The 23593-nt window shown below is 45.6% G+C and overlaps 1 protein-coding gene across 6 annotated transcripts in view; it reads right to left on the reverse strand.

Annotated features, from left to right (window-relative positions):
• The window catches only part of PDZD2 (PDZ domain containing 2), a 356980-nt gene that overhangs the window by 261568 nt on the left and 71819 nt on the right, over nucleotides 1-23593 (reverse strand). For 4 of the 6 annotated variants that reach the window (XM_037001705.2, XM_037001759.2, XM_073237468.1 and 1 more), the window contains exon 2: nucleotides 93-348. The exons of the other annotated variants lie outside the window; for them this stretch is intronic. The gene's annotated coding sequence lies outside the window, so the exon portion shown is untranslated. The remainder of the gene's footprint in view (nucleotides 1-92; nucleotides 349-23593) is intronic. 6 annotated transcript variants of the gene reach the window in all.

Raw genomic sequence — 23593 nt, forward strand, 5'->3', positions numbered from 1 at the left:
ATGTACCATTTTAAACCTGAGTAATGGCTTGTGGCTGGATACACAGTCAAGCTTAGAGCCTGCCCAGGCCGTCTCTTTCTTAGTTCACTGACCTGTGGGTCACTGCAAAGATACAGCCCAGCTGGGTAAAGCGGTGACCTCAGTCTTTGCCAGCCGTTTCTTACAAGGCCCCAGGACACACAGCGTGCTGTCAGCAGACGCTCACGGAGCTAAATCATGGTCATGTCTTCCTGCCTCAGGGACATGCCTCTGCTTGCTTGGAGACTGCTGGAGGACAGCGGCTCGTTTTCAGCTCAGGCTGCACAGCTTTCTCACATCCAGTATTCCCCAGGGTCATATTTTCTCAAGCTGCATTTTTCAGAGAATAAGGAAGAGGGAAGAAAAGAGAGAACAGTGGTGGGCAGGAAACTGTTTTTTATCTTCATTATAACTTAAATCATTATCTTTAAAATCTTTCACTTAAAACAATAAAAAGTTCTTTCCCAATTTCAGCTTTTGAATGTAGGGTTGAAGGTTGAAGGTCAAACTAGAGGGAAGTGCGGCCACCGGTATTTTGGGGCAGAGGAGTGTCTTCCATGGAGGCGCAGGAGTGGTTTCCTGTCTGGGGCTCTGATGCCAGGTAACCAGCAGCAGGCACCCTGGTGTGGCAGCCTGCCGCGCCCTCCCCTAGTGCTTCTCTCTTCAGTATGCCCTGGCCGGCCCGGCCTCCGTGGAGGTGGGTCTCCACTGCAGCCCACTCACTCCATATTCATCTTGTATTTCATTATCCCAGGCTGACTCCCTTTCTCTCTTTGCAAATTCTTGGGAGCCTGATCCATGCAGCTGCCCACTTTGGTCAGGTGCCTGGCTTCTGTGGGGCTTGTTTTGTGCTCAGCTGGGTTGCAGGAGCCTCTTAATTGGTTTCTGGGTTTCTCACAAAGGGCGTTGGTCCATGCACAGTTGTGGAGTTGATGTCTCCGTGGGGGAAAGGAGGTTCCTGGACTTCTGTTGTGCCATCTTGTCGATGTCACGTCACCTCCCCTCTGCCTCCTCAAAGTTTCCATGTTCCTAATTTCGAATTATGCTTAAGAATCCACCTGTGATTAAAACTCACATGAAGTTGCTACTGCGGTTCTGTCCGTTTCTGTTCTCTCCTCCAGCGCGGCTTGCAGGTGCCACTCTCCCTCTGTGGTAGGTGGTGGTGGCTGCTGAGGCTGGCGAGTGTCTTTATATCTCTGGTCTGCTCTGAATAAGAAAGCACATAGCCGGCCACGGCTGAGCTTTTGGCCAAAGTGGAGGGCGTGCAGCACGGGCCAGGCCAGGGCGCCTGGGGACCGGTCTCTGCGGAAGAAGCCTGGTAGCTGGATGGCACAGGGCCAGCAGGCGGCACCCCTGGCACGGTGGGGCTCTGCGGGCAGGGCAGGACCCTGGCTGACGACGGCTTGCTTCACCCTGACAGCTAAGAGTCACCCACGCTATTCTCAAGAGCCCCTCAGCTTCCAGGGCTATGGATGATGACGCCTCAGTCATGGCCCTCACAAACCAGTAACTCTTATTCAAATGAAAAAAACATTTCTGATTTCTCATGACTCCCTAAGTGCTTTAAAAAAATGACATTCTTAATTATCCGCTCTACTGAGCTCCACATTGATTTCAAGTCAAATTTTCCAAGTTTTCTCACTGCTGAGGGAAGGTGTGTGGTAGATGGGTGGGAGACAGGAGAGGGGGCTGGAAAAAGCCTATAAACGTCAGGACAGGTTTGAACAGCAGTAAGGGGACACTCCAAACGGGAAAGACACTAGAGACAGCAGACTGGGTTATGGCTCATGTTCAACACTCCGTGTAACATCCCCTTCTCCACTCCTGGCATTATTTATCACTTCCATCTGAGGAGCTTTGATTTGTGGCCAGCGATGGTATACAGCCAGCTATACTCAACACCCATGACACATGGCTTCTATTGGAGTTGATACACAACTGTGATTCAAGCGTTGAACAGTCACACTGAAGGGAGAGAAAGGCCTATTCTGGCATCGGAGGTAGTGACTGAATGGGAAGCCAGATACCATGTTAGTGCTAAGCTTGGGAAACTGAGCATGAAGCATTTGGCAGAGGCTGGTTCTCTCCACTGAGCACCACTGTGGTCACACTGACATTACGGAGAGCTAGGTACTGAAGACTGTTGGAGGGGGGCCCACTGGGGCCAGCTCCTGGCCCTCAAACAAGCACATCAATGTGAAACTCTAACAAGAATTAGTCTTGGTCAAACAAACGTTGGTGCAGATGTGGAGAAACTGGAACCTTAGTACTTTGCTAGGGGGTATGTAAAATGGTCTAGCTGCTGTGGAAAAGTCTGGCAATTCCTCAAGAAGTTAAACATAGAATTCCCATATGAGCCAGCAATTCCACTCCTAGGTATATACCCCCAAGGAACTGAAAACAGGTGTGTAAACATGGATGTTCATAGCAACACTGTTCACAATAGCCAACAGGTAGAAGCGATCAAATATCCATCAACTAATAAATGAATAAACAAAACGCAGTAAAGCCATAGAGTGGAAAGTTATTCAACCATAAAAAGGAATGATATACATGGTACAACATGGATGAACCTTAAAAACATAATGCTAAGTGAAAGAAGTTGGTTACAAAAGGCCATATACTCATGATTCTATAGATATGAAATATCCAGACTAGGCAATTCCATAGAGACAATGAGCAAATCAGTAGTTGCCAGGGGTTGGTGGGAGAGGGAAGAGGGAAGGTCTGCTTAATGGGAACATGGTTCCTTTTAGGATAATGAAAAAATTCTAAAACTAGCTAGTAGTGATGGTTGCACAACCTTGTGGATGTTCTTAATGCCACTGAACTGTACATTTTAAAATGATTAAGATGGTAAATTTTATGCTTTGTGTATCTTACCACATGAACACCCAAGAACCTTGGTCAATTATGTGTCTGCCCTACCCCCAGCACCCTGACTCTGTCCCTGTGCCTGCTGGTGTTCACGTCTGATTTTCTGTGTCCTTTGCTTCCTGGACTCTATTTACCCAGTCTGGATATCATGCTGGGGATTTCTAAGTGTTAGGCCCTCATTCTGGCCCTGGTCTCAGCACACTCACAGGGCCTTCAGCTCAGGTTTCATCCCAATGACCAGCAGAATGTGGTTATCATGTCAGCCTAATAGTACTGCTACTATAGCAATCTGGTCTTTAAAACGTATATGGAAAAAGAGTCTATTCTATTATTCTGCTCATGACTTTAAAAAATAAAAATCAAGTTGCATGACAGCTATCCAGAAGCTCTGTCTGAATATTAATTGGCCATGGTGCCTCAACACAACTGCTTAGAACATCTCAGTTATCTGTGGGTGCCTTTAAAAATTTTGAATGAGTGGGTGCTTTTAAAATTTTAACTAATTTCAACCATCTTCAAAAAGAAACTGCATACTAAGCCAGTATGCATTATGAGTTGGTGGAATATTAATACATTTATGTGTGATTTCACCTATAACACTTAACCAGCTGGCATGAGATTTGGTCAGCAAAGAAAAATGGTCTTCAAGCTGCCATGTATGTAGAATCCCATCAGATGCCCATTTTCAATCCAGATGTCCAGACTCCCAGAAACTATGATTCAGGAAGTTTCTATGTCATTGTCTCTTACACTTAATCCCTCAATGTCTGCTTTAAACTCTCCCATCGTAAATTCCAACTTGTCCACAAACTTAGTCCTCCATCTTTCCCAGGCTATGGACCCCAACATCTTTGTATGACCCCAAACTATCCCTAGGTAGTAATGGAATGGGAGAGTGTTCCAGAAGCAGTCTTCAGCCCTTGGCTGTCTCAGGCAAAATGCAATATAATATTTCAAACTATCATTAGGGCATCTCTAATGGGATGCTCTGCAATATCTTCCAACCTAGCATGTCTTAGACTACACCAAAATCTAGACTTTCAGACATGCCTCCCCATTTTTCCCCGCAAGGATACTAAATTCTCCTAATTATTCAGATTATTGGTATTGTCTTTACTTAAACCCCTTTATCACCTAAACCATATTCTTTGCTATGGAACATCTCTCAGATATATTTTTTCTTTTTCTACCCTATTTGGAAGAGTGTGACTTCTTCCTCCATCCTGCAGTCAGTTGCCAGGCTAATATTCCAGGTGAAACCCTGCTGCTGTAGTCATTCTTCCATTTTGGTGGCTTTTCCTTTTGGTCACTTCCCCATGAACTACATCACATTTCAATTTTCCATCCTGGTTGGCCTCATTACATTACCACCCAACAGCTCTTAAACACCACCGCTCCACCATACCACCCCCTCCCTCCCCACTATTGCCCGACAGAGTAAATACATTTTCAAAACCCCAATACATTCCCAACAGAGTAAATACATTTTCAAAACCCCAGAGCTTCTGCTTCACTGTTGGCTTATGAAGTGCCCCCACTCCTGTACTCTATCACTTCTTTAATAAATGTTATTGCAGCTAAAGTGTGCTGGGGACAAAATACTTTGCATACGTAAAGTGAACAAAACAAAGATCCCTTGGGATTCCTTGGGATATTTACATTCTGTCACTGAACAACCCACATCCATCCCAACCCTGACATCCACCGCTAGTCCCAGGTTCTTCCAAGTGTGGTCCTGATAACCCTGGGCATGTCCAATTTCTCCCTTATTTTAACCTCACTTGCTGTTGGTCCCCTACTCCTTGGCCCTTAAGGGTGTACAGCCTTGTGTTGTTCTCTGACTATTCCTCTAGGCTTGTTTTGTGGAAACTCCTGCAGTTATTTCACACCAGGAGCTGTGTTTAGCACACTGCTGTCCAAGCACCGAGCATGTTGCCTGCACACTTCTTAAGAATTACACTGAATACTCTCTAGATGCTCAGTAAATGTGTTTTAAGGCAGTTGTGCCTGAGTTCAACCTAAGAGCCACCAAAACAATGGCTGCTGTATCCAGAAAGGGCAAGCCCCTGCACTCCTGGTCTGCTTCCTGCAGGAGACGCCAAGCAACGCTCTCCCCACAGCTCCTCTGGCCTCAGGGCGGTGCCCCTCAGGCCTCCCCAGGGAGATGAACTCCTGAGGCTGGAACATGCCATAAACCATATCCCCTCCTGGAAATTCATAACGTGTTTACTCATTTTTGATCATCTTTTATTTTTAGGAATCAAAATGAATCACAAAAACATGGATTCTGCCCTCACCCAGCATAACCGATTAATATTTCTGAGAAGTCGCTTGGTAAAGAGATTTGTTTTTCCAAACCATGCTCACCCCCTACCACTTTTAAAAGAAGTACCTAACAGCATTCCATGGACCACATGTTGGTTTTCAGACTTGGACAAGAAGGCCAGCAAATCAGGCTAAACCAAAGTTTTGGGTGAGGGGATAAAGAGCTGATCACTTTATTTCATACTAGGAAGCTTAACACCCCATGAAGCCTCCTCAGAGAGTCTGGTGTGTGCACTAACATCTGCTCAAATGCACCTTTTCAAAAAGCACACTGCGGGTATGAGTAGGGTGGTCCTAATACCCGCTGATCCTGCAGCAGCTAGCTCACGCTGTTCCCTCCCAGGCATCCAGAAATAACAACAATGGAGATGATAGAGTAAGAAGGTGGGGGAGTGGGTGGGCACAGACAAAGGGAGGTGGGGGCTGATGATAAGAAGCTCTGGCATGGGGGCTCAGTGCTCGTGGGCTGAGTCTTGCTAATGGGGTTAGAATTGGGGCAAAGCTAATGGCTCAGAGAGGTGAGAATCTGTTGGAAACTGAGGTGGAGGAGGAGGAAGGAATGGGGAACACAGCCAACCAGGACCAGGAACATACTGTAACGAGGGAACATCGGGGAGGGAACGGAGGGAGAGGTGGGAGAGGTAGGAGGCTGTTACAAAGAACAGAATTCTTTCTCCTGATACTTTATTACTCTACCATTTGCAGAGACCATACACTTTCCACACCTGGGAAGAAATAGGTAGATTCTGAAATGGACACATTTACCCACCTGGGGGGGAGGCTTCTCTACCCTTCTGCCTCTGGGGACAGAAGACAGAGGGGGTATGTTAAAAAAACAGAGGGATGGAGGGAGGGGACGGGAAGGAAGATTCTTTCAAGGACCATACTTTGGAAAACTCAAAATTAGAGGCTTTCTAAGGTTCCTTTCTACTGGAAGATGACACATGATTATGGGATTGTCTCAGGCAGACCTGTCCAGGGTCCAGGTGTGAGGAAGGGAAATCCTCTGGTGCTCATCACCCTCCCAGGGGGTCCCTCCTTCCCTTTTAGACCTTCCCAGCCCAGGAGCCATTCAAACCCATGGCACCCCCAGGCCAGCGCTGGACCCGGCGCCAGAGCCCTCTCTGCTGTGTCCGTTTCCAGGCTCTGTGTGCCTGCTGAGTTCTCGGGGCCCCTCACGCAGCACCTCCCTGCGCCGGAAGGCATTGCTCTTCCCACGGTGGCCAGGTGTGCTTTGGGGCAGTTAGCCTTCCCAGGTGCTTCGAATCGATCACCAACTGAACAAAATTCATTGAGCCCCTGGTAAATATCAGGCCCTAAGAAGATACAGAATACAAACAAGTTGTAAGTTCTAGGTCAAGATGGCGATGTACGAAGATCCTCAATTCACCTCCTCCCATAGACACACTGAATCCATATATGGAACAATTTCCTCTGGGAAAAAAAACTGACAGCATGACCCCTCCACATTGGGCAAATCACATCCAAATGGGCAAGAAAGGCTGAGACACAGTCTTGCTTGCTTTAAGCCGCACACTGGGTGGGACGACCCACAAGCAGTAGGGAACTCAGAACCTGGAGCTTCTCCTTGAGGAGAGAAGGGTTCATCCTCCAATAGGGAACCCCAACTTTTAAGACTGGTATCTTAGAGACAAAAGCCCAAAACGTCTGGCTTTGCAGACCAACAGGGCTTGTGTCTGAGAGACTCATGGGGCTCTGGTGAGCTGAGGAATGGCTCTTTAGGGGGCTACCGCCCAGACCCACCTGCCCCAGGCCCTCAGAGAAGCAGCCCTTTGAGAAGCACACAGGCTTCATGTGAAAGCTCATTTGCTAATTTTAAAGCATTGGCCTGAGGGGTGGGGGTGAACAGGGATACTCTCAGGGATGGAGGCTGGTGGGCTCCATTTTCCGGCTCTCCGTCTACCTTGCTGAAGCTGGCAGGCACCATCGTTATTTTTTTCTTGTTCTTTTTCGCCTTTACAATCAGGCCATCTTTAGGCTCCAGCCAACAGAGTTCCAGCCAGCAGGGGGGGGGCCGTCTCCCACGCTCTCCCTCTGCCCTGCAAAAGCTGGCAGGCACCATCTTTTCGTTTTCCCTTTTTCTTCTTTTTTTCTTTTCTTTTCTTTTTTATTTCTCTTCTCTTTTCCTTTTGTCCTCTTTTTTTTGTGGGTTCCACCTTTGTGCTGCCCCTCTGCCAAGCTCCGGCCAGCGGGCACCATCTTCACTTCCCTGCTGCGCTCCAGAGCACCTGTGTTTCCCAGAGGGGAGTGTCTGCACACCTGTGGTAATCTGGTCTCTGCGGCTGGCAGTCTGGGCGCACCCCATGATCACCTGGCTCTTGTGGCTGGGGGGCTTGCATTCCTGGGTCCCACGGGACAGTAGCAATTGGAAAGACAGTTCTCCACAGACCACCACCACAGGGCACTGCACAGAGAGACTGAAACACACCCCACTTTTTCTGAGAAAGGAACCTATTTGCTTGTCCAGGAGCTCTGGCCTGAGGTAACCATCAAGGAAAAAAAAGGCAAAGCTACTGATAGAAGATATTAGCAAATCACATATCTGATAAGAGATTAATATTCAAACTATAAAATGAACTCACACAACTCAATAGCAAAAAAACAAATAATCTGATTAAAATATGTGCAGAGGATCTGAATAGCCACTTTTTCCAAAGAAGACATACAGGTACATGAAAATATGCTCCACATCCTTCAATAGGGAACCCCAATAGTGATATGCTCCACATCACTAATCAACAGGGAATGCAAATCAAAACCACAATGAGATATCACCTTATACCTGTTAGAATGGCTGTTACCAAAAAGACAAAAGATAACAAGTATTGGTAAGGATATGGAGAAAAGGGAACCCTCTTACACTGTTGGTGGATGTAAATGATGCAAGCACTACAGAGAACAGTACTGAGGTTCCTCTAAAATTTAGAACTATGATATGACTGAGTAATTCCACTTCAGGGTATTTATCCAAAGAAAATGAAAACACTAAATTGAAAGGACATATGACTCTTGTTTATTTCTCCATTATAATAGCCAAATATGGAAACAATCTAAGGGTCCATTGAAGGCCAAATGGATAAAGAAAATGTGACACATATATACAATGGAATATTATTCAGCCATAATAAAGAATGAAATCTTGCCATCTGTGACAACATGGATAGACCTTGAGGGCATCATGGTAAGTGAAATGAGTCAGACAGAGAAAGACACATATGCATGATCTCACTTACATGTGGAATCTAGAAAACAAAAACAAAAACCAAGCTCACAGATACCAAGAACAGATTGGTGGTTGCCAGCATCTGGGGATAGGGGGTGGGCAAAGTGGGTGAAGGGAGTCAAAGGGTACAAACTTCCAGTTATATAATGAGTAAGTCCTGGGGATATAATGTACAGTATGGCAACTATAGTTGATAATACTGTTCCACATATCTGAAAACTGCTAAGAGAGTAAATGTTAAAAGTTCTCATCACAAGAAAAAATTTCTGTAATCATGTCTAATGACAAATGTTAAGTAGACTTACTGTGGTGATTATTTCACAATACATACAAGTATCAAATCATTATGCTGTACACCTGAAATGAATATAATGTGGTATGTCAACTATCCCTCAATAAACAATTAAACAAATAAACAAATGGGTTAAGGTCCAGGTCCTCAAAACGTTTAGACTCTAGTGCAGTCGAGAGCAGGAGGAAGTACCTGCTGGGAGAGGCACCGAAGAACACAGAGGGCTCCGGACAGAGCTGCCTGCAGACTGGCGGACGCGAAGCACAGAGCAAATGCGCCCCGGCCCGGCCAGTGACTGCTGTGGGCAGAAGGGACCAGACATGTGGAGTGAATTAGAGAGACAGACAGGAGTTGGAATTAAGAGAGTAATAAAAACAAGAGTGAATTCACCCTTGGAAGTCAGAGCACTTTATAGAGCATACGGCTGAGTTGACGGGTCCCAGCTGACTCCTCCTCTTGATGGGCCCCCCAGAATGACAGCCCAGCACAGCTGGCGGCTCCAGGGGATGGAAAGGGACAGAGTCAGGGCTGACCTCTGGGGGCGGATCACAGCCTGGATATGAAAACTCTCTTTGATGTTCTGGTTGGGTTGAACTGTAACAAAAACCACCTTGCCCATTCTCTTCGAGTCCGAGACTTCCCTAAGGGTGTGCTGTGTCACGTCAGCCAATAAGCAGTCATGGCCCCTGGGAACCACCATTAACATATTCTTAATACTGTAACCTGTTGGCCCTTGTTGACTCTGGTTTGACACAAAATAAAATTCTAAAATGTATTCAGTGATGCTTTTGTTTCTTTCTTCATACTGAATTAGCTGGATTACTCTTTACTCACCACAGTGAGTTAGCCGCATCAACCCACTGGGTGTTCTTCCTGCTTCTGTCCCCAGGGGATGCTGTATCTTTCACTTGGCCACCCTCCATGGCCACTCTGCTCCATCAGTTTGGAAGGAGGGACACCTCATGTTTAAGGCAGTGCCCTGCTTCCCGCCTGGCTCGCCGTAGGGGGGACAGCCAGGCCCCAAGCTCACAGCCAACGGAGACATGAGTGCTCTCGCCCTGGACTGTGGGTCTTCAAGGGGGATGTGCACATGAGGGGCTGTTTAGAAGCAGCTCTCTGTGGGGCACTGAGAGGCCAGACGCAGCAGGAGGGCATGCAGGGGTGCCTGGAAGCGCCACGAGTGCGGAGCAGCCCAGTGTCCCTGGACCACCCCGGTGAGCCACCCGGCTGCCATCCTGCAGGCTGCCTGGACTCCCTTCTTCATTCCCCGTGCAGTGCCCAACATTCTGACAATAAATCCTTCTTCTGCTTCAAGCATCCAGAGTAGGTCTGTTACTCCCCTGAGCACTCGCACGTCCCCGCAGTTGAGCTGGTCACCAATCCCACAGCCGCCGAAGGACTCCATGTGGGCCCTGAGGAAACGGCTGGCCGGAACTGGTGTGAGGTCTTCCTAAGCTCTCTCTGTCTTATTATATTTAATTATCCATCAACTAGAAATGAATAGTGATACTGGTTGGCAGGTCTGGGGATGTGGTGATGAATGAACCAGAGATGGTCCTCACCCTCAGATTGCTGACAGCTTTCTCAGAGTGTGGACTAGTCTTTAGGATAGTTCTGGAATTTCCTCAACCCCATCTTAAGTCTGGGCCTCATTCTTGAAGGGCTGTTCTGTCAGTGGTAAGCAGGTGACCTCGAGCTCTGTGCAGGCACATGAGGACACAGGCTAGGTCCTGGAGGAACCAGCTGCCTCTCCCTGCTTCACCTGAATCACCTTTTAATGCTGTCCTTGCCTTCCCCCATCAGAACTAACCTTTACTGGGTCCCATTGCTGTACTGCCCTGGAGGTCTAAATTACAGCCATTAACACATTAGTGGCCAGCAATGTAATATTCAGGCTTTTTACAAAATCTGAAGAAAACAGTCTTCTGTGGCTAAGATTTAGACCCCAAAATTTTGACCCTTATTCTCGGAATGGGAGTCAACATGAGCAGTTGTACAGGCCACGTCTAACTCTTTTGACACCCACACAGCCTTTAATTCCAGCCGTCTCTGCCCATCCTCCCCTCTCCCCCTCACTGCACAGCTGGTTCAGGCTCTTTTCATCGGCGACTAGTCCCTGCCACCCAGAAGCTGTTATTCCATTTCATAGAGCGATGGGCAAATTGTTTCTGAAAAGAGGGGGCCTGGTTTCCCTTCCTAAAGAATCTATCATTCACATTAGATATAGTCTTTCTCACCAATGTTTACTTTGGGAGGACAAAATCTGTTCTCCATTTTCCCCTGCAAAAATATACAACATACCACCTAAAGATTTTAAAAGATTGCAAAGTGATAATAGGTAACCAAAGTGTACGAACTGATGCCTGGACTAGGAGCCTCCAGGAGCAAAGTGTGCTCATAAGAGGAAAGAGGGAAGCAGGATACAGCGGTCTGATCCCCTTTGTTGTAGGTGCACTTATTATATAGAACAGGATCTGTAGTGTGCTGCCTTCAAACGCTGCAAGCATCACTTCCTCCAAAATGCTGGTCAAAATGGCCATCACAGGCTCCTGAGCCCAAAGAAACTTCTTCAGGCTTAATGTTTCTATTTTTGCCCCCACTCGTTTTTCCCATGTTATAATTTGCTCCCATCTACAACAAAAACAAAAATCACCTAGAAATAGTGGTGGACACAAAGGCAGCTCAGAAGCCAAGACACATGAGGAGCTGCTTGTCGTGGATGGTGAACCAGACCACCAGTTCTGAATGCCCATGCTTTGCCCAGAGGGTGGAGCCTGGGAAACCTCCCAAGGGCACTGGGTGCCGCCAGCCTGTCACTGACCAGGCTGCCTGTAATTTGCAAGCTGGACACCCCACATCACACAACGCCGGCATCCTTCTCTATGCTTTTTATAACATAAATGCTGAGTTTTCGCTGAACAAGCACTCACTTATCCAAGCCTCAGTTAATCTCTTGTATAACACATGTAGATTGGTATTTTTATTGGCTTTTGAAATACACCAAATGTCATTCAAAGAGCAGTTTGGTGCCATTTCACAGAAACATTTAAGTAATCCATGCAAGACCTGGAAGGGACTTTCATGTTCACGTAATTTAACCTCCTCATCTATCCAGTGTGGAAACGAGGCCAGGGGAGGTGAATACCCCATTTAAGTTTTCATTTGAGAAAGAGTCATAATCAGACACCAAGGCTCTCTGACTTCTGAACCAGACCTCTTTTCTCTTGGAGAGACCAAAGTACAAAATTAAATCTTTTAAAGGCATGCGCTACTGGCCATGGTTAGAGAAAATGAGCAAAAGTTACTTAAAATAGAGAAAGAAGCCAGAAGCCTGATGATAGCCAATTAAGTTAATACATCTTCCCCATTAAACCATGTGCATAGAAGCCAAACTGTGGGATTTGGGCTCCTCTGCTCTGCTCATCAGCCGATTGAATTCCTAATGAGCTGTGGGGTGACCCAAAGGTGAAGAAAGGGAGCAGAGAGACAAACAGCCTTGAAAGTCTAGCCTCGGACCCCTTGCCCAGGCACAGATGCCCACTGGCCTGTTTCTTCTCAATGGCCCGTGACTACATGGGCATTGGACCCCCTCTTCTCCATGGTCCGTAACAGGATGGGGTGGGGACACTCAGATCCCCTCTCCTCCTGAAGAGAGAATGTGGATCAATGAGAGACTGGTTGCTAAGAGCTGCCAGCAGAGGCTGAAAGGCTCTACATTAGGCCCAACATTGTTATTATTAAACCTACAATTTAAAACCAATTATGCCTTGCTGAAGACTGCAGCCTCCATTTAAACCACTCCTGGAGGAAAATACAAAGCCCGTTACACAGAGTCCAAGGCAAGCTACAGAAGTGCTTATGCCATGCAAAGCTGGGATTCAGGCACAAATTAATAATCGTGACCCTGGGGTTCCTACTCACATAGAAGTAGGACAACGGAAAGCAAATACTAGAGAACAAAAACAAGGTGCAAACATCCTCCTTTTACGAAAAGCAGCTGGATCTCCTGGAGATTTCAAAATAAATTTTCTTATTTCCCTCAGTGGGGAAAAGTCTAACATGCAAATCAGAGGTCCTAAGCTGGTAGCTAGGCTCTTCCCAGTAATGCTGGCTTAAAAAAAAAGGTCTCACTTGCTAACAATTGGAAATCAATATTTTCCATGCAAGAAGTCTAAATTTGCAGCTTCTTTTGACAAATCAAATTATCCCGGAATACTGTGGCAATGACTGTCTAGAACCATGGCCTGGTTGTAAACTCTGGATGGATGGACAGGCACATGCTCTCTTGTTCACCCCAGTCTCCACCATTCCCCATTGCCTCCTGACAGAGAACCACTCCCTCCTATCTTGTATGTATCCATCATGTATGTATCCATTGTCTTTCATCATCTTATAAAAGGTTTACAAAGAGAGTGAAGTCTTTCTCAGAATGGTGTCCCTATCAGAAATTTTCTTATAGTTGTCCCATTACATTTATTTATGTTCTCCATCTGACATAGCTCAGACACATGATTGTGGTTCCAAACCCAAATCTCCTTCAGGAGACAAGTATCCTGTAGGGACTAAAAATATCAACCATAAAGGAAGTCAATTTCAATTTGAATAATATTTATCAAGTGTCCACTGGGTTTAAGAAATTGCACTGGGGGAGGGACTCAAAGATAATTAAGACTCACCATTTCACTGTGGACATTCCAGCTTAAAAGACTGGGGTAAAATCCTGGAGAAGATGTTCTAAAAAAGGCAGAAGCCACTATGGGGTTCAGAGGAGGCAGAAACTGCATCTGGCTGGGATATCAAGAAAAACTCCACGGAAGAAAGGGCTTTGCAGAAAGGGCAGTATTTTGACAAGTGAAAAAGAAAAGCCAGCAAGACCTGCTCAAGCAAGTACAAGGTAAGCATTTGTACAAGCAAGTACAAAGGCAGAAAGCACTGAGGTGTGCAGGGAACAGGGTAGCCCTCCTCCAAAGATGTATAAATTTGGAAAGAGAGGGGTTGGGCTGCTGAACTTCTGGGTTCTGTTCCCACCTCCTAACCCAACCCAATTCCTGCAGAGGCAAAGGCAGCATTTTAACTTCCTGGTGACAACTGAGTGATGCAGAGGGACCACCCTCATAAAAACCTCCTGTAATGGGCACCTAAACCACCTGCCTGGATGCTGACGCCACCAGGGAAGGTTACGGCTCTGTCACCAATTTCAGGGCTGGCTGCTTGTGGACTCCGTGATTTAATGCAGCACCAACCGGGACCCAGGCCCCTGCTAGGGGTCCCAGGATGCCCCACAGTCCCTGCCCTCATCAAAAGGAAACTGACTAGCAGGAAATTAGCAAACACATGTGGCTAGCATCAGCTGTCCACCCAGCAGCTGATGTAAAAAACTTTGGAATTTAGACTTGACTTTCCATCCCATCTAATCTAACCCTAAAACCCCTGTCTCTACCCTCAAAATGCATCCTGAGTTCAAACTTTTCTCATTATCTGCACTGATTTCACCTTAGCCCAAGTCCTCTTGACCTAGACCTTGGCAAGCACCTTCCAGCTGGGTCCCTGTTTCTACCCTAAACCCCCAGAGTCTCTTCTCCACATGGGAGAAAAGGTTAGTTTTATCATGTCACCCTTCTACTCAAGACACCAAACAGCATCCCATCATACTTGGAAAAAAAATCTGAAGACCTCATAGTGGCTCAAAGTACCGTATAACCTTACCCCTCATATGCTACCCCACTCTTTTCACTTTAGCCACTCTAGTCATTCAGGTATTTACTGAGTGTCTACCAAGTGACCAGCAGCTCTCAAGGTGCTAGAAATAACACCAGGGATGTGACCCACTTGCTCTTTCTTGAATGCAGAAAAATGCTCCTGCCTCAGGCCCTTTGCACTTATTGTTCCTGCTACCTAAAATGATCTGTGCCTCAGACCTACACAGATACCCACTTCACATCACTCATGCAGGCCTTCCCAAATGACACCCCAAATTATCCAGTACCTCACCTGCCCGCGGTTGCCTCCTAGCAGATCCGACCTTATGTTATAAATACATTTGTGCACTGTTGTCTGTCTGACTCCTCCACTAGAATTTAGTTCCATGGGGACAGGGCCTCTTGTCTATTTTGTCCACTATGGTGTCACCCACATCTCCGAGAGGGTTTGGTACATCACAACTGCTCACTGTTTTCTTAACAGCTGAAATAAGGGCTAATCTATAGGGACCTGCCCACAGGAGCTAGAGGTCCAGAAAGAAGGGAAGTAACAGAGAACTACAGGAGGCAAAGGGGGAGTCTGGGAGCCGAGCTGAGCTCCAAAGGCTGCCTGCGATGGAGATAAAGTCAGATGGGAGCAAAGACTTTTTCAGGTGGGAGAAAAACCACGACACCAAGGGGAGGAGTAGGATTGGCATGGCAGGAGCTGCAGAGGGCAAACTGGCCTATGTGATCCTAAAGATCAGTTCCTGGAGCCTCTCAGCTGCAGATGAAGTTAGGGAGGAAAGGCAGAATCAGTTGTTTTAAAAACCACCTGCCCAGGCAGCCCTCTACCTCCAGAAATCCTGATTCTGTAGGCCTTGGGTATGGCCTAGGACTCTGTATCTCTAACAGGTTTGGGAACCACTGTATGGAAAACCTTGCAGTTCCCAAGATAAACATCAGGATGCCAATTTTCTAAGGAAGACTTATCTGCTTATCCCTGCTGAGAACCTCTCCTGGAAGGGGAGCCAGGGATAGCTAAGATGGGGGAAGAAGAGTGCTGGGGGTGGAAAAAGCCTGCAGGGCAACCCGGGGCCACTTGGGGGAGGGCACAAGAGAATGCAGGTCGGCATCAAGGAGATGAAGACTTTAGAATCACACTTCTGCCTTCTTTACTCTGGAATCACCCAGGCATGGTTGAGGCAGATGTTTACCCCAGATTTACTGCCAAACTAATGACTCAACCCCTGTGAGTTGCATTTTCTCATTCATCACCTATACCACTCATGGAAAGCAAAAATCAGTGAACCTACTGTGTGTCGCTGACCTGAACCAAGAGATAAAACATCATTCCTGCCACTCAGGCGCAATGAGTTCCACCAGGAGACAGGCAAGCAAGGAAACAACTCTAAGGCACATAAACCTACCTCACAGAGCTGTTGCAAGGATTTAAGAAGTGAAAATAACTAAGGGCCCTATACAAAGTAGAGGCAATGAAGTCACTTCCATCTTGCTTGCTTGCTTAGGGGAGCTCTTAATTTCAATAAGTGCTGACAAGGGGCTGGTGCCTCCCAAGATTGGGGTTATTCTGAGTGCTGCTCCAGGTCTGGGCATCACTATCCTAAGCGCATACAGAATAGGACAGTCAACCCACACCAGGCATTCCCAGGCCCAGCGAGGACTTGCAATATAGAGATAACCTAAAACCTGGAACTGCCCAGATAACCTAAAACCTCTGACCTTTGGATTCAACCTCCACCCCAACCAAGTGTGTGATGAGAGCTGCTGATAAGCAGCAAACTGGAGAGATTCGAATTTCATCTCCTTTTGATTTTCTCACCCGCTCCGTGCCAGGAATGCCCTCGTGGGGGGAAGCGGCAGAAGCAGGCAGCAGGAGAGAAGCATCACAGACGCTGCTGCTGGGGGTTAGCCATGAAGACCCATAGCCCCACCTGAGGAACAGCCTCAGGCCCGGAGGCCCGGAGGGAGGGACAGCCATAAACCTGTGTAATCTGGGCTCTATTTTGACTTTAATCACAGCAGCTTTGGTTCTGTGTGTTAGAATGATGTGTTATATTTTGGAAAGGAGCACCATTTCTAAAACATTTGGATGGCCACTGATCTGGTCTACCTACCTACTTCATGGTACAGGGAGGGGAAGTGGTGTGTCTGTAGTCACACAGATCATTTATGAGAAAGTCACGTCTAGAATTCAAGTCTTCTGACTCCAACACTCTCTTCTCATATTGGCAAAAAACCCCAACAACAACAAAACAAAACGAAAAATGAGTATGTTGCAGCAGGTCAAAGACATTATTTGTCTGATCATGTGTCTTGATGCTCAGTCTAAGAAATGCGGCCAGCACTCCAGGCATCTTGTCTGAGCAAGGCTAACAAGCTTACCAGGAATATAGCTGACCAGGCATTGCTACAAGGAATCTCTGCAGTCAGCAGTCAGCCACCGGTCACATCATTTTCAATTTGTGACTTCAGATCCTGATAGCCTGAGTTTATTCATGGTAATCTCAGGAATGGGGTGGGGGATTTCTTGGGAATAAAAAAATCTAGAGCTTTAACAAAGAAACAAAATATAACATGTCTAGGAGCTCCCACCTCTCTCCTGCTAAGTAAACAGCCTTCTACAGGCATTCATCATGTCTGCGGCCATGGCGTGAACACTGCCTTGTGGTAGAAAACGATGGCCAGTGGGTCTCAGGAGCAGTCTTATGGGGCTGGGTTCTGGGGAAGCTAGTTCTCTCAGGTCAGGCTGTATGGCTATTCCCACCACAGGGAGTGAGAAAACAATTCTGGTATTTAGAAAAATAGAGCCAGTAGGTGGATTTGATGGTTCTGCCATCAGGGGGCACAGAAGCCGGCATTGAACATGCCCTGGAAGCCTGCCAGCACCAGAAAAGTCACCAAGCATGGAGAGGTCACTGTGAGCCTTTCTATACAGGAGGCATGTTGAGGACAAAAGGGGGTGGGAGCTTGGGTTGCTCTTTGTCAAGTTGGAGAGTTGAGACAAACACCCCTAAACCAAAGGGCTCCTTAGATATAATGCAGAGCATAGCGGAAAGGGGGAGCTTGCTCAGGCAGCCCCGGAAACCCAGGCTGAGGACACAGGAGGGGACACTTGCCATGTGAGGGTTGTTCGCAATGAACAAAGTTATCGGTCCTCGTCCTAGGTTAATGGTTAATGGCACCCCCCCCCCTTTACTCTCAAAAGTATCCTTGTTTGATGAAAAATCATGCGGTCACTCTAGTCACAGGGCCCTTTATAACATACTTTTCCAAAGGCAATTATTTTAAATATTTGAGCACAATCCCTTGTCTACGCCAAGGGTGATAAACTCCTGGGATACCAGTCCCCTTGACAGACATCGCTAATGGGCCAGAGCTCCTTCCCACTGACCCTACACAAAGCCACAGACTCTCAAAGCAATTCTACAGACAGCAGAGAAAGTGAGCTGACTACTGAGCTGATACTGATTTGCCCACAATGGTCCCTACCTCACCTGTTCAGGAAGCCATTCAAGAGGGTTTTAACTTCCTGAGGCCATAAAAACAAAGCTTGTTCTGGCTGCACCAAGGCATTTATTTGTCTTGGCCAAAACCAAGACTATTCTCTTATTTCTTTGTGGATTGGCAGTGACTCCTGCCCAGGATGCCCGGAATCCAACCAACAGTCTCTGACTTCCAAGCAGAACAAACCAGCTGGAGCCCCATGGTTCTATTTAGAGCCCTGTATTTGGTCACTTGCGTTGCTCTAAGGGACAATCTGCACAGTGGCTTGCTGTGATGCTAGGCCCTCCTCTGGGCTTTATGGATCAAGTTTCACTAGGTTTTCTGTTTTGTTTTTTTTTCTCTTTTTCCTCCCAGACTTTGGCTATGGTAAAAGACAATTTAGACAAATTCTGCTGAAATTTAACATGCTGTTTCCTAGAGCAGACCCTTTAGTTCTTGACATTAGGAAAACAATTCATCTGCATGGATTAAGGAATACCTTAGTACAAAAGTATACAATGACCATTACACTGAAAATGCAAACTTTCACTGAGACAGGACATGGGGACATAAATATAACTTGAAACAGAAGAAACTGGATCTTACAAAGAACTTCTTTTCTCCAGAGAGGGGAAGGTACTAATACAGGAAGGCTGAAAGGCGATGGCCTGCTTCTCTGGGACTGCATGACACTCTATAAGGAGTGGGCTAGGGAAGAAAGGCAAGGGGTAGGCATGCCCAGTGAGAGCGTGAGTGATGGTTTTGACTGCACATTTAGTGAGATCTGGAAAAGGAGGTCTCTTAGGGTGATGTGAGAGCTTCCTGCTGGAGGGAGACTTCTAAGATCGGCTTGGATCCATTTTTTTCCCTAGCAAATATTTATTGAATACCTCCTGTATATTCGAGGCACTATTCGAGATACATGGGAAAAAAGAATAAACAAAACAGTCAGAGATAAAAATCTCTCTCTCCCTCTGCTCCTATATCTCTATTTCCCTCTTTAGTCTCTCATGACACACATACATGTTAACAGTGTTTTTATTTGGATGGTAGGATTATTGGTCTTTAGTCCTCTTTTTGTTCATTCATATTTTCTGATTTTTCTACAATAAAATGTTAATTTCTTTATTAATATAAAATATTATTTAAAAATTAAATATTAAAAAGGTACTGAGCATAGCCAGGCAGAGAAAGGCAAGTACAAATGATTTCCCTCATTTGTGGAGTAAAACAACAAAGCAAAACTGAAGGCACAAAACAGCAGCAGACTCAGAGACTCCAAGAGGAGACTAGAGGTTACCAAAGGGAGTGGGGAGGGCGAGTGGGGAGGGAGAGAGAAGGGGATTGAGGGGCATTATAATTAGCAATCACAATATAGGCAGGTCACAGGGAAGGCAGTACAGCGCAGAGAGGACATCTTACTACGCTGATAGACAGTGACTACAATGGGGTGGGGATGGGGGACTTGATAATATGGGTGGATGTAGTAACCACAATGTTGCTCATGTGAAACCTTCATTAGATTGTGTATCAATGATACCTTAATAAAATAAAAAAAGGTACTGAGCATAAACACCAGAGAGACACAAGGCAATGGGCATCCAGAAGACATTCAGTGTCTGTTGATTCATTTGACTGATGAAGGCGGGGACAAGGACACCGAACCTACTCAGAGGGCTCCCTCCCCTGTCCCTCTCTAGTTCCTTGTGAGCCTTAGCCATGCAGTCTTGGGAGCACCCTAGGCAGAGAGGGTGCAAGGAATAAAAACGACACCCAGTGACAGGCAGCTTCTCAGCCTACCAGGAGCAGAATATTTTAGCACTATTAAACTTCTTAGTAAGTTCATTAAAGTCCCTAATAAAACCATTCTCCCTGAAATAATCTGAGTATCTCCTTAGCCTCAATAGGTAACATACACGCACAAACGAAAAAGGCAATATGGCTTTTACAGTAAGATTCTTTCCTGGTCAAACAACAAAGGGGAAAAAATCTTTATTTTTTTTTTAAGATTTAGCATCAAAATAACATTGGAGAAGAAAATAAATGTCAAAAGAAGAAAGATTATATGACTCATTCAAATGATATCAATATCCTAAGGTACTCTTTAAGCAAGTCATTTTCTTTCCATTTTCACTTTCAAAGTGAATTAAGTACCTCCCTTGGATACCAGCTTGCAGAAAGGACTTTCGCCTAATAAGGATGTGGCAGACCCCCTCCTGAGCTTCCTCCGTTAGTAGCCAGTAAACATGGGTGAGGCAAGTCTTGCCCTGGTTTTGAAAGAAACTAAACTAAACAGCCTTGCCCAAATCTCAAGGAACAGATATAATTTTCAGTACACGAGTATGATTTAGAAAGAAAACCACTTTGGAGCAGGGTCAAGTCAGCAACCAAGCCACAGCCCTCAAAAGAACCCTGCTTTATGGTTCAGTTGTGGCAAGAAACAATTCTACCTATAAACTCCTTAGAAAGTGACTATCTCAGAAAGTTCTAGACAAACCCAGTTCCATGGACTTGGAGGTCAGCCCTATATCATGCTGTTACCACATTAGTAAGAAGTTGCTTGTGTTTGGGATTATAAAACAGACAGAATTAAAAGAAAAAAATGGAATGACCAGGACAGAGAAACTACCCATTTGATGTCACCTGAGTCACTTATTTGAGCCTAGAAATACTGATTTCATTCTCTCACCCACCAGCGTCTCAGAATGGGAAGTCATTGTCTGGGTTAGCATCAGGTATTCTGGTCTTTCATTTTCTTCCCTGGGGTGTGTTTCCTTCATTTCTTAAGTATCTGAGGCACCAGTCTTCTAGCTGAGAATCCAGCAGAGAGTGGGCAATCTACGTGTGGCTGCTGAGGATGGATGGATGAATGGTGGACAGTTGGATGGAAGAAGGGACAGGTAATGTCACTGTTAGGAAAGATTTGCCTTATGAGAACCTGGATGTCACTGGGCTTTCCTTCCGAAGAGCCAGTTACCTTTTCGAAACAGCAATAATTTCAGCTATTCATTCTATGAGCTATTTATTATCTGCAATATACTAGGTCTCATGCAGAGTATGGGAACAGAAAAATATGACAGAGTTCACACTAGTTGAAGAGGAAAGACAGGTAACAACTAGCAGTAGAATATAATCAAGCATCAAAGCATATTATATAGACTCACAGGAGGTCAAGATCATGGATGGCATGACAAAACTCACCAAGTGGAAAAGAATTCTGATGTTATTCATATAACATCCTTCAAAGGGAAGGAGAGACTGACCTAAAATATTTGGAACAATTTCCAAATTTGTTTGGAAGCCCACTTTTTTATCCAGACTGCCAAATAACATAGAGAAATTACTAGATAAACATGATGGATAAGCAGTAGAAACAATATCATTTGATTCACATCTTCCAAAATAAGTTGGTAAGGCAAACGGCTCAGAGACCACGCAGGTAAATCTGATCAAACACCTATGTGCACCACACACTGTTCTAAGTGTTTCACATGCATTTGTTTCACTTAGTTCTTGCTACAATCCTGGTAGAAGATTCAATTATTATGCCACTTAGACAGAGACTCAGGGTAAAAAGCTCGCCCTTTAACGCCCCAGCCCTTTGCCATCACTCCTTTCCTACCATGGGTGGCTGGACGTATATGCTGGAGAATAGTGGGTGCTCAGGTCTGGGCCCCCAAGACAGTGAATAGCCACTAGTGAGCACTAGAAGTCTGGTGCCCTGCCAGAATGCCAGAGCCCAGAGAAGAAAAATCCACACTTCAAAATGTGAAATCACTTGATTTTTAAAAATTGGCAACATACTCAATCTTTTAAGAAATAAAAAATAACCGCTTGGCAAACCTAATAAAACCATTCTCCGTGAGCTCCAGCCCACATCCCTCCCACAGTCAACCTCTGCTTCACATTTTTCCAAGGCTTATTGTACTTATGGGGTTTCTCTTTTCCCAATAACCCCATGGAGGAAGTATTATTATTTCTGATGCATGGATGAAGAACCTATGAAGGTTTAGGGAGGATAGATGACTTTCCAACAAACACACCTGTTCACACGCAGAGAGACTAGACTCAACATCTTGGCTGGTGGTGAGCAAAGCTAGGCTCTCTTGAGCTGCACCACACTAGTCAGAGCCCTCCACTCTGCAGTTTGCTGGAGAGAGGGCTGTCCTTTGGTTTACAGGTTGGTCCCTTTTCCCCATGAAAACATAACTATCCAGGCAGGGTTATGGGTTAAGTATTTACTGGGCGATGCCCCTTGCATTTAGTAAATATGTGTTTGAAAGAATGAACCAGATCCTTTCCGAAGAGTGGTTTTCCTTGGGGGAGAGTCACAGATGGCATGAGAATGGGCATGGAGTGGGAGGGACTAAAAGGAAGGAAGGACACTATGGAAGGGATGTGCAAGCACCAGTCAGCTTCCAGCCCGGCCTGCAGCTGCCACTGGGGGATCCACTCCTCCGCGGGGAGACTTGACAGGAGAGCAACTTGGTTTTCTCAAGGCTTTCCACTAGTAGGAGAGGGAACTTGGGGTGAGAACTCCCATATGCTGATGGCAAGCTCAGCTTTCTCTTTTATTCACTTGGGGCCAGCCTCTAGTTTACCATAACAGATTAAAACTAAGAGCTGCCCTGACCTGTAGGCCCCAATTCAAATCCAATGTGGATCTATGGATGTCTGCGGACAAGAGCCCTAAGAAAATTCTCAGGAAGAGCCTTTCTTAAAAAAAAAATCCCAACTCTAAACGGAATCAATTTTCAGGGTGATAAAATCATGAAGATAGAGAAATACATAAAGAAAAGAGAGTCAACCACAACCTCAACAATTAGAGACAACTGCAATTTGGGATTTTCTTCCAAAGTGTGCATATGCACATGCATACACATATAATATTTTGTACTTAATTAAGGTCATACTCTATATGCAGTTTTTAAGCTTGTATTTTTACTGCTTATATCTTAAACATTTGACCACATCATTATAATTCATCAAAGACTGACAGTTTAATAACCATGTAATACTATAACAAACAGATCACCATAATTTATTTTACTAATTCTGTTGTTGGGAATTTAGGTTATTACCTATTTTTTTGCTCTCCTAAATGATGCTTTCATGAATACAAAATGTCTTTATTTCCAATCAGTTCTTCAAAACGTATTTATAGAGAGGGAATTACCGGGGGTTAGGGCCTGTATTTTGAGGCTCTTTATACATAGTGTCAAAATTCTTTCTCAAAAAGGTTGTACCAATTTACATTAAAATTGTATAATTAAAAAAGCATCTTTGCTCTTTAGTCTTCCTGAACCTCAGAAGCAACTGCTCTCCTGGAGAGATGGAGCTCCCTCCCTGAGAATCATTAAATAATGCTTAGGCAATAGCTGCGTCTGTGTTCTTCCCAATGAAGCTTTTATTTCATTGCATTTTATTTTGGTCTAACAAAGGAACATGCAACCCTTGCTGAAAGAGGCAAAAATACACTTTATTGTTTTTAAAAGGTCTCTGGTGAGTAGGCTGTAGTGAACTTGCGTGAAGCAGCTGTATCTGTCCCAATCATATACATCAAGATGAGCAGGCCTGAAGCAGCAGCATTCCATTTGAAATGCAAGCAGTGGCTTAGAGCTGTGGGGCCAAAGTGCCCGTTAGCTGTTGGCG

The sequence above is a fragment of the Manis javanica genome, chromosome 1 (genome assembly GCF_040802235.1).
Source record: "Manis javanica isolate MJ-LG chromosome 1, MJ_LKY, whole genome shotgun sequence".
Lineage (NCBI taxonomy): Eukaryota > Metazoa > Chordata > Mammalia > Pholidota > Manidae > Manis > Manis javanica.